Source organism: Chrysochloris asiatica, unplaced genomic scaffold, assembly GCF_000296735.1.
Source record: "Chrysochloris asiatica unplaced genomic scaffold, ChrAsi1.0 scaffold00041, whole genome shotgun sequence".
Classification (NCBI taxonomy): Eukaryota; Metazoa; Chordata; class Mammalia; order Afrosoricida; family Chrysochloridae; genus Chrysochloris; species Chrysochloris asiatica.
In genome coordinates this window covers 1243862-1256128 of record NW_006408559.1, presented here as the reverse complement: position 1 = coordinate 1256128, position 12267 = coordinate 1243862, and the positions used below count along the sequence as shown (strand labels likewise).

General features: G+C 43.5%; 1 non-coding gene across 1 annotated transcript; it reads right to left on the bottom strand.

Annotated features, from left to right (window-relative positions):
- Nucleotides 1–1399: 1399 nt before the first annotated feature.
- TRNAP-AGG lies at nucleotides 1400–1471 on the bottom strand. Its single transcript has one exon. It is a non-coding gene; the product is annotated as a tRNA-Pro (tRNA).
- Nucleotides 1472–12267: the final 10796 nt, after the last annotated feature.

Genomic DNA, 12267 nt, shown 5'->3' with positions numbered 1-12267 from the left:
AATCATATGAATCGTATCTTCATCTCTTTTCACCAGACCCATCTAGACAAGATGAAAACTATTCAGTGGGGATTCTTTCTTTCCCCCCATACTCTTAAACTAAACTCCCTCTTTAAACCTTGTAAGCCAGTCACTTCGTGCCTTTATTGCCCCCTCATTTTAGGTAGCTGGTGGTGAACTCTTTATATATCTATTTAGTGTTACTTGACTAAAGTCTAAAGTGAATCAATGCCACTATCATGGTCCTGAATAATATAAAGCCCTTAGAATATGTCAACTCTGATTTTTCTCCACAATCTTCCCCATTTCTGCTCCGTATTTTAGTCTCCTCTTGGTTCTAACTACCATTACTCACGGTAGTTACTGGCACTATTGCCTCCTCAGTCAATGCTTGTTGAGATTTGCTAACATGCTTTTCTGCCCACTATATTTTTTGTGTGCATCCGGTCCTTCCTTTTTGGCTCAGTTTTCTTCTTATGAAGTATCTCCTTTAATATCATTCCAGTGAAAATCTTTTTGTGGTAAACATTCTCAGTCTTTGTCTTAAAATACTTTTAATTCGCACCTTTGAAATGATAGCCTAGTGAAGAGAGCTCTTGGTTTACAGTTATTTGCTCTTGGCTTTTTGAAGACATTCTGTTATTATTATTATTTTGCTAATTAGAAGTTGACTGTCAATATAATTGTTATTGTAGACAAACAGACTTTGTTTTCTGGTTGGTTTAAAGATTTTCCTCTTCTTTTTCAGTATAGTTTCACCCCAGTGTGTTTATGAATTCACAACATGGTGTATTTCTTCAACCTGAGGATTTATATCTTCCATTTTGGAAAATTCTCAACCTATATCTATCAGTACATTACTTTCTCCTATTCTTTTGATCTCTTTCAGGAACTCTTAGATGTCTATTAGATATATAATGTTGTTGTTAAGTGCCGTTCAGTCGGTTCTGACTCACAGCAACCATGTGAGTTCATTGTGAGTTGGAACCGACTCAAAGGCCCAGCATTTAACAGAAATGACAATAATCTACTGTTAAATGCATTACTGAGCCTTTTTATTTTGTTGGTTCTTTCATTTCTGAATTCTTTATTAGTGCTTTCTCCCAAAAAACCTCTGCCCTTGGGGACACTGTTCTTCCACCTAACATTGCAGCCCTCTAGTGCTGACCTATTCGGGCTCAGACAACACTGGTGCTGTGGGTTGATGTGCTGGACTGCAAAGTCGATTTGAACTATAAGGTTGGTGGTTCAAGGTTTCCTTGGAAACCCATTACAGGGTCACTATAGGTCGGAACCGACTCCACGGCACACAACAGCAGTAACACAAACCACTCGGCCATCTCTGTTGATACCTAGAGGTGGTATGTGAGAGGAAAAAAAAAAAAAACACTAAAAAGCAGGGCTCGTCCGGGATTTGAACCCGGGACCTCTCGCACCCTAAGCGAGAATCATACCCCTAGACCAACGAGCCATTGGGGTTTTTCTCTGGCCAGATGTATCTTCCTTACCACAGTAGCAGCAGCAATAGCAACAGCAGTAGTTTGTGGTTCCTAGAGGCAGTTTCTCATCTCCTCCCTCCCGGCTGGCTCCCAGCCCAGGCAGGCTGTACTCCAGCGGGTCTGCCCCTCGCCTCTCTCTACTCCTGCTTCAGTGCCAGCCCACTGTGGAACCACACACAGATGCTCCTCTGTATATGGGAATACTGTGTGAGGAAAGGGCCAAGCAGGACCCGGGGCCCAGGGACCATGCCTTTCTCAAGGAATCCCAGAGCTGAGGGAGCCTGTGATCTCCCACACCCAGCTAAGAACACAATTCCTACCTCATGATGAGACCACCAAACCCTGGAAGTCTGTCCCCCATCTTGGAGATATTTACTAACTTACTCTTTCGTCATCTGTTTGTTGGGTAGGGAAGCTAATGCCTGGCCTATCCACTTTTGGGGTGGAATTATGAGGACCAAGTGAGACAATGTAAGTGACAGCACTGTTCAGACTGTAAAGTGCCAGACAGCTCATTTCAGTGGCCACGGCGCAGAGGATAACATGCAATGATAAAGTCACCATGGTTGATGTTGTTGGGTCGTTTCTGATCCATAGCAACCCTGTATAGGATTTCCAAGGAGCAACTAACTGGTGAGCTTGAACTGCCGACCCTGCGGTTCGAAGTGACTTTGCAGTTTGAAGCCCATTAACCCACAGTGCCACACCAGGATTCCAAAGTAACCACAGAATGGCTGTTATGGGCCAAACCCTGTGCTCTGTGCTTTACACATCTGATGTAGCTGCAAAGACAAACTGGGAGACAGGTGCTGTGCCCATTATAACGTAAAGACTCGTGCTTAATTGAGGCTTATAAGAGACACACATTTATCTGAATGCGGAGCCTGTTTCAAAGCTACTCATTGCTACCCAGTTATGGCTCAGGGGGACTTTCTAGGGAACCCAGATGGGGAAGGCGTCCTGTAAGACCCTCCGGGAGAGTTGACCCTGTAAGTTCTTCCCAGGGAAGCTGCCAGGAAAGAACCAGGTGAATAAGTGAGGGGCTGCAGGTCGTGGGGTCCTTCAGCCTGGAAGTTTCTGAAATGCCAGTGATGGGGGCAGGCCACACCCAGAACTGGGGCCTTGTAGGAGAGTAGAGTGGATGTTGCCAGGCCCTTCCTTTTGTGCTTCCACTGTAGCTGTACTTCCCATAACCCCCTCAACCCTGGCTTGTTTCCAGATAGGCCACCATCCAGGAGCTCCACAGGACGCTTTTCATCTGCCTTTGAGTTGGCCCCAGAGTTGTGGTAACCCCATGCACCCGGAAACAAAGCACTGCCTTGTCCTGTCCATCCCATGATCACTTGTGAATCAGACTGCTGTGATACATAAGGTTTTCACTGGCTGGTTTCGGAGGCAGATAATCAGACTTTTCTTCTTACTCCATGTTATTCTGGAAGTTTCATTGAAACCTGTTCAGCATCATGTTGTTGTTGTTGTTGTTAGGTGCCATCAAGTTGGTACTGACCCATAGCAACCTTATGCACAATAGAACAAAACACTGCCCAATCCTGGGCCAACCTCACTACTGTTGCCACCCTTGAGTCCATTGATGCTGCCACTTGGCCAATCCATCTTCCTCTTTTTCTCTGACCCTCTGCCTTACCAAACATGATATTCTTCTCCAGTGACCGGTCCCTCCTGACAATATGTCCGAAGTATGAGAGACAAAGTTTGGCCATCTTGGCCTCCGAGGAGCACTCTGGCTGCACTTCTTTCAAAACAGATCTGTTGGTTCTTTTGGCAGCCCATGGCACTTTCAATATTCTCCTCCAACACCATCACTCAAAAGCATCGATTTTTCTAGGGTCTTCCTTATTCGCTGAAATGAGTGATGGCTGTTCATTGGTGGCTGGCTGTTCATTAGCCAGGAATCGAACCTGGGTCTTCCACATGGAAGGTGAGAATTCTACCACTAAATTCTGCCATTGTTCTCTCCATGGGACAGAGAGGCTCTGTTGGAGAGAGCCCTCTGCCCTGCACTTGGCAACACTACTAATTATGCATAGTGTTCTCAAGTTGCTCCAGTCTCAAGTAAACATAATCACATCACTTAGTAAATGTTTGTGGAATGAATGAATGAGTGAAAGAAAGACTTAAAAGTGTGCACAGAAAATCACTAGTGGCAGCAGATGTTCAGGAGATTTCACTGGGCTCAAAGTAGAAATCACAGGTCTGCACTGGTTCCCCACCTGCTGTCCTTTTAATCGAGTTTCATAGAAACCAATTTTTTTGACTGAGCTGGAAGAAAGACCCTCACTTTGAGAATGAATTGACCTGCCTTTTATTGTATGCAGGGGATGGAGTTTTATGACTTCACCCAGAAGTATCCGTAACAGACAATTGATTCTGCTAAGTAATCGGGGCCAGCACTGAAGGCAACAGCTCATCTATTCTAAAATGAAAGGGACTTTTTTGGTAACTGTTCCCCAACTTGAAACTGGCTTATAAATAAAAGCATGTTTAACACGTCATTCCATTACCTCAGCGCACATTCCCCAAATTGTTCCTCTCTGTGGGTATGCCAGGGAGTGACGCCGCTCAAAGTTAGGACTTCTGGGGGACTTTGCTGAGAATGTTTCACTGCTGAGACCAGTGCTGGGACTCTGCCAGTGTGTGTCTCCTAGTGGGGGGCTGTTGGAATTTGGGACAGGGTTGTTCTTCTTTGTGTGGCCTGTCTTGAGTCATGTCCCACCCACTAACTACCAGTAATCACTGTTTCCCTGTTATGAGTCCCATAACTCTCACTTACTTCCAAATGCTTCCTGGGGTGGGAAGGGGAGGATTGCTGGTGGGAATTCACTGACACCTACTTTCAATATTTTTTTTCTAGCCTGAAATTATTGTGGTCTTGCTCTAGGAGTAGGATTTTGGACCCTCAATCACTTCTTTGTCTTTGCGTCTAAAAGACAATTGTTGTTAAGTGTTATCAAGTTGGTTCTGACTCACATTGACCCTGGATGAGGTTTCCAAGGTGGTAAATCTTTGTGGGAGCAAAAGCCTCATCTTTTGCCCATGGAGTGGCTAGTGGGCTCAAACTGCCAACCTTGCAGTTTACAGTCCAGTGCTTATCCTATGGAGCCACCACACTCCCTTAAGATGCCATGTTGTTGTTATTGCTAGGTGCTGTTGAGTTGGTTCTGACTCATTGCAACCCTGTGCACAACAGAACTAACCAATGCCCAGTCCTGCGCATGCTCACAATTATTGTTACGCTTGAGTCCATTTCTGCTGCCACTGTGCCGGTCCAACTGGTTGTGGGTCCAACTGGTTGTGGCTCTTCTTTTTTTGCTGACCCTCCACTTTTCAAAGCATGATGTCCTTCTTCAGAGACTGGTTCCTCCTGATAACATGTGCAAAGTATAAGAGAAGAAGTCTTGTCATTCTGCCTTTTCCTTCTGTCTGGCACTCCATACTATAGGTGACATTTTTGGGAGATATTGTATCTGTGGGAGCTTCCTCAGCTTTCTTCCCAGTGACCATCTGTGTGTCTGGTCAGGGAAATCCTTGGGTAGTCCCTCATTTTTAAAAGAGTTTGTCAACCACTTGTCTGGGGAATCTTATGGGTCAGTATTTAACAGACAACCTTGCCAAAATACAGCACCTCAAACTCATTGTCATTTCACATTTAACAAAAACTCAGAAGAGAGCTAACACTCATTGCCTCTGGAAAGGAGAGCTGGGTGGCTAGGGGGGGATGGGTTAAAAAAAAAAAGTTCTTTTTTTTTTAAACTCTGTATTCTTTTGTAAGGTGCTCTGGTAACATAAGTGGTTATGAGTTGGGCTGCTAATCTCATGGTCAGCAATTAGAAATTACCAGCGGTTCCAAGGGAGAAAGATGAGACTTTTTGCTCCCAAAAAGATTTACAGCCTTGGAAACCCTAGACAGGATCACTGTGAGTCGGAATCAACTCCAAAGCACATACCCACCACCATATTCTTTTGTACTTTGTGGATTTTGAGGCTTGAGAAGATAGACAGATGGATATATTAGATAGATAATAAGATAGATAGATAGATAAACTGCCATTGAGTTGACTTGCATTCATGGCAACTTCATGTACAACAACCAAATGTTGTCTGGTCCTGTGTCATCCTCATAATCGCTGGCATGTTCAAACACGTTATTGGAGCTACCGTGCCATTCTAGCTCACTGAGGATCTCCCTCACCTGTGTTGAATTTCTGCTTCACCAAGCATGGTGTTCTCCTTCAGCAAACTGATCCCTCCTGATGGCATGCCCAAAGAGTGTGAGTCAGGAAATGGCTACTGGGATCCATAAGGTTTTCACTGGCTAATTTTCAGAAGTAGATTGCCAGGCTCATTGGACTGTTAACCACAAGGTCAGCGGTTCAAACCCACCAGCCACTTCTCAGAAACACTATACAAGGTCAGAACCATCTCAACGGCATTTAACAACATTAAAGCACTGGTGGCATAGTGGATTACTCGTGGGACTGCTAACGTATGTAGTTGGAGCCCACCAGCTGCTCCATGAGAAAATGATGAAGCTTTCTGCTCCTGAAAAGATTTATAGCCTCAGACACCCACTCAATGACACATAACATCAACATAGATAGGTATACTTAGGAGTCCTGGTGGCACTGTTGACTAAGCACTGGATTGCTAACCACAATGTCAGCAGTTCAAATCCACCAGCCACTCCTTGAGAGAAAGATGAGGATTTCTACTCCTGTAAATGTTTACAGAATTGGAAACCCTATAACATGGTCACTATGAGTTGAGATCAACTTGATGGTTGTAGGTTTGGTCCTTTGGGTTATATATAATGTATATTCTATATTTATTTATTTATTTTTCATCCTATTAATTCAGTCTGTGTGCTAAGCAAATAATCTGAGAAGCTGGATTATATGAAGAAGAACGTGGCAGACTCATCAACAACCAAGCTGCTCAAGAAGACAAAGTAATGTTTTATAATGAAATGTGTAAAGACCTGGAGTTAGAACTTCCAAAGGAAAGAACATGCTTGACATTTCTCAAGCTAAAAGAGCTGAAGAAAAAATTCAAGCCTTGAGTTGACCTGCTGAAGGATTCCATGGACAAGATGTTGAATGATGCAGGAAGCATCAGAAGGAAATTGGAGGATTACATAGAGTCATGTACCCAAAAGAATTAGTCACCGTTCAACCATTTCAGGAGGTAGAAGAAAGAAGGTTAAGCTACATTGAAGGTATTTGAAAAAAAAAAAAACATCGGAAAAAACAAGACTCCAGCAATTGATGGAGTACTTAATTGAGATGTTTCAGCAAACAGATACATTCATCTATACCAAAAAGTTTGGAAGACTCAATTTTGCCAACTGACTGGAAAAGATCTTTCTTTGTGCCTATTTCAAAGAAAGGTGATTCAATAAGATGTGAAAGCTATCAATTATCATTAATATCACACACAAGTAAAATTTGCTAAAGATAATTAGAAAATGATGGCAGCAGTACATCTACAAGGAACTGTCAGAAATCCAAACTGTAGTCAGAAGAGGATGTGAAACAGAAAATATTATTGCTGATGTCAGATGGATTTTGGCTGAAAGCAGAGAACACCAGAAGATGTTTACCTGTGCTTTATTGACTATGCCAAGGCATTAAACTATGTGGATCATAACAATTCAATCTGTATACTGAACAAATGCAGGCATACCTCATTTTATTGTACTTCACACATATTGTGGGTTTTACAAATTGTAAGTTTGTGGTAACCTTGTATTGAGTAAGTGTGTTGGCTCCATTTTTCCAAGAAAATGCGCTCACTTCATGTCTCCATGTCATTGTTCCATAACTCTCACATTTCACAAAATTTTTCATAATGCTATTGAATACTTGGGGTCCTGGTGTGATAAGCACAGAACTGGTAACTGCAAGGTTGGTGGTTCAAACCCACCAGCCACTCCTTAGAAACCCTATACAGGATTGCTATGAATCAGAACAGATGTGACAGCACTTAACAACAACAAAAACATTGCACACTTAATAGAATACCAAATATAGTGTAAACACAATTTTTATATGCACTAGGAAACAAAAAAAAAATGATAAGGCTCACTTTATTTCAATATTCATTTTATTGCAACAGTCTGGAACCAACCCTGCAATGTTTCTGATATAGACCTAAGTGCTATCGAGTCGGTTCCACTCATAGCGTTTGTGAGGAGTGGCTAGTGCAGTCTAGTGCTTATCCTACAGTGCTGCACCAGGATTCCTAAGATATAGGATAACTTCAGGATTTGAAGAAGATCCATTAACAACCTGTGATACGCAGGTGACATGCCTTCCTTGCTGAAAGTGAGGAGGACTTGAAGCACCTACTGATGAAGATCAAAGACTATGTACAGCCTTCTGTATGGATTACACCTTAATATAAAGAAAACAAAAATCCTTACAACTGATAAATAAGCAACATCATGATAAAAATCAATTCAAACTCACTGCTGCCATTTCATATGATCCTATATGTTGTTGTTGTTGTTAAGCGCCGTCAAGTCTGTTCCAACTCATAGTGACCCTGTATATGGTTTCCGAGGAGTTGCTGGTGAGCTAGAACCACTGACCTTGCAGTCCCACTGGACTCATATTAACTCACAGTGTCACAGCAGGACTCTATGATCCTATGTAGGGGGTCTGAAACTCTATATAAGCAGGCAGCCTCATCTTTCTCCCTCAGAGCAGCTAGTGAGTTTTTTTTGTTTTGTTTTTATTTTCTTTCTTTCTTTTTTTTCTTAAATGTTTTATTGTGAATTATGTGATAGTTTACATGGGAAAACATTAGTTTTACATTCATTCTATCATATATCGTCTCATTGCCATGGTTACAATCCCCTCCATGCAATCCTTCCCCCGTACCCCCCAGGTCTTCAGCACACCGTTGCTCTCCCTCTCTGGATCTAAAGTCTCCAGCTGCTCAGCTAGTGAGTTTGAACCACCGTCCTTGTGATTAGCAGTACAATGTTTATCCTCAGTGCCGCCAGGCAAAATATTGAGGTTGTCAAGGATCTCATTTTACTTGGATCCATAATCAATGCTTATGTAAACAGCAGTCAATAAATCAAATGACATATTGCTCTGGGCAAATCTGCTGCAAAAATCCTCTTTAAAGTGTTCAAAAAATACTTTGATGACTAGAGAACACTTGACTCAGGTCATGATGTTTTCAATCACCACCTATGCATGTGAGAGCTGGACCCCGAATGAAGAAGACCAAAGAAGAGCTGATGCCTTTGAACTGTGATGTTGGAGAAGACTATTGACTAGACCATGGACTGCCAGAAGAATGAACAAATCTGTCTTGGAAGACATGCAGCCAGAATACTTATTAGAAGCCAAGATGGCCAGACGTATGTCATGTACTTGGACATCAAATCCCTGGAGAAGGACATTACGCTGGATAGCAGGAGTGATGAGAAGAGGAAGTCTCTCAACAAGATGGATTGACTGCCATAATCGACCTCAAACCCAGCAGTGATTGTGATGATAGTTAGTACAAGGCCAGCAGTCAGTTGTACAACTTCATGACACCTAACAACAACAAATTAATCAGGTGACATTAAATGAAAATGACACTATTTTAAATATATTTAAAAGATCTCTAGTGTTTATACCACCACCCTCCTCTTTCAACCCATGCTCCTCTTCAAAATCTTTCCTCCACGTCACCATGGTTTCAGTGAGTGAGGTTTGTTTTTTGTCTCTGACTTAGGTGCCAATGAGACCTTCTACTTGGCTAAGGTTCTTTTTGTTCTAAGCCACTCAGAGACATCTGCCCCACCTTAGCTAAACTTATTGCCTCTCCCTCTGATGTGGGGTAGGGTGGGATGGAGTTGGGGAAGGAGAGGTAACAAGGTGGCTGACTGGCTGGGCAGAGGGAGTAATAGGGCCTGAGTATCTTCTCTCCAACCGCGTTGGGAAGCAGACTCCAAACAGAACCATGTACAGAGGTGGGTACCACAGCAGACTTGTCGACAGCTGTAGGCACCTCGTTCTTAGCAGAGCCAGGTGGCACCTGGCCATGTGTTCTGCCCAGGGATGGAATTGTAAACACTGTTTTCAGGGGTGTCTGTATCCTGTGGTCCTGTACAGGGTAAGGGATGAGCTGACAGTGTTAGGATCTGGGACCCAGCTGACCTGGTGGAGACCAGGTGGTCTTACAGTTCCTGGGCCTTCAATGGATCTTTCCAGGAATCTCTGCCGATGACTGTGTGTGTGTACATATTTGTCTCAATGTTTGTGTGCATGGGAATGTCAGCCTCTCAATCTGATAACTCTCCATCCAACCCTTCTAGCTCAGGATTTAAGGAAAATCAAGATATGTTCTATTCAGTCTAAGACATGGCCTTGCTTTGATGAATCCAAATCTATCAGAAGAGATTATGAGGCTGTGGAGGGGGCTGACTCCATAGACTTACCCTGGTGGGGTGACTGAGCCAACTCACAACAAGGGATTAGGGGACCAGAAGGATCTTGGTCCGTATGTGCAGAAAGGAGTAGGAGGGAAGGATCCAGCATGGGATCACTAAAAAAAAGTTATACCAAACCTTATTCATTTCCTTAAAAAAAGTTTTTTTAATAAGGCTAATAAAATGGCAGAATGTATTTGAATTTTAGAAAGGAGTCTGACACAGTTGGTAAGTGCAGTTAAAGAATATTGGCTGAATGGTAATTGGAGATGAAGTGGTTGAAGAATGATGTTCAAAGACATAAACAGGAATGAAGTCTTCAGTGGAATACAACAGAACTCTGCATCTGGTTTTGTCTAAAGCTTGTATCAAAGATCCAGTTGAACTCAAAGATCTTAGATGCAAAGAGCCCTTCATCCTAGCATGGTATGAGGAGGGAAGAGGAGCCTCTCTGTGTAAGTAGTTTCCTTCTCTACTGATATGCTCTTAGAGGAATAACATCATTCCCATCATTCACCTTGGGTTCACCAGTAACCTGTGGTAGCCGGCTTAGATGTTGACCCTATTTCCTGGCCTGGAGGGGAGTGTAGTCCAAGGAAAGTGGGGGAAGGAGTAGGTAGAGGGTATAAATCAGTGGACTCCTTTCTGAACAAATGCCAGCTTTCCTCATTCCTAGTAGACAACCTTTTGATGAATACTTGTGTTGAGGGTGCACAGGGTCATGGGCAAGGGTTTCCTTTTTAATCCCCAACTAGTCTGGTAGCGTAGTGGATATGAATCGGGCTGCAAACCGCAAGGTCAGCAGTTCGAAACTACCAGCTGTTCCGCGGGAGACAGATGAGGCTTTCTGCTCCCATAAAGATTTACAGCCTCAGAAACCCTGTACAGGGTCACTATGAGTCGGAACCAACTCCACAGCACATAACAACAAGTCTGGAGAAAAGAAGGGAGAAGTGGAGCCCTTCTTCTGGTGTGGTACCACATAAGAGACCTGGCTCAGGAGATAGTCAGGTGGCGACCAGGTGAACATGCCTTGGGGAGGTGCAGGACTACAGAATGGCTGAGGCCCTTCCCACTCCTCACTACCCCAGACCACATACGCTCTGAACTTTCCATCAGCCTGCTCCCCTCCTGCCTTGAAGGATTGGTCTCCTATATGATCAGGAGGTAAAGCCAACAACACACTGCTGAATTCTACAAGAAGCTAGTCAAGTTGGAATGTCAGATTTAAGGCAGAGTGAACCGAAGGCCTTCACTTAGCACCAATCCCTAGTTGCATGTATATGACCCCATGTGTGGAGAAGATTCCTTTGATTGAGTCCACAGTGTATGTGGCAGCCAAAAACTCAGCACAGACTCAGATGTGGGAAGGTGACCACAACAAAGGGAAAGAATGCAATGAACTGCATTCATCATTGGTTTATTCATTCATCAATTGAAAAGGCAACGGGGTTGTTTCTAGTGCTGGGCTATTCATGTATAGATTTTTGTGTAAACATGTTTGAAATTCTCTTGGAGTTACCCAGGAGTGGGATTACTGGATTGTATGGTTGCAGTTAGTTGTCTCTGAGTCGATTCAGACTCATGACGACCCCAGGTGTGTAGAGTAGAATTGTTCCACAGGGTTTTCACAGCCCTCTCGACTCAGCTAGGGTCAGTCATTGCAATGGTCCCACAGACTCAGACAGCATACTTACAGTTACAGGGTTTATTAAGGAAGTAACAGGTTATATAATTCAGGGTCAAAAATTCTCAGGGCACAGTTCTTTGGTCTGGACAGTGTCTCCTCCGCTGTGCACACAGTCCCTTGGTCTGGCCTCTGCCCTGCTCCTGCAATTTTACAAAGTTCTTCCAGGGCTGCTGATAAATGCACAAAGGGCTCTCTACTCCTCTATAAACCTCAGCCCAAAGGTTCTAGTTCCCCAAAAAAGGTTCTAGCTCCCCAAATAAGTGTCTGCTGCTGCTGTTGGGTACTGAAAAGTCTGTTCCAACTCATAGTGAGACCCTGTGAATCTCAGTGTTTCTGAGGCTGTAAATCTTTACAGGAGCAGAAAGCCTCATCATTCCCCACGGAGCAGCTGGTGGGTTCTAATGGTCACACACTACACTACATGGATCCTTAATTGAGTGCCTACAGACACCGTCTCTAGGAACTTTTTGAAGTATTGAAGAGCAGAGATGTCAGCTTGAGGACTAAGGTGTGCCTGACCCAAGCCATGGTATTTTCAATAACCTCATCTGGATGCGAAAGCTGGACAGTGAATAAGGAAGATCATAGAAGAATTGATGCCTTTGAGTTGTGGTGTTGGAGGAGAATAC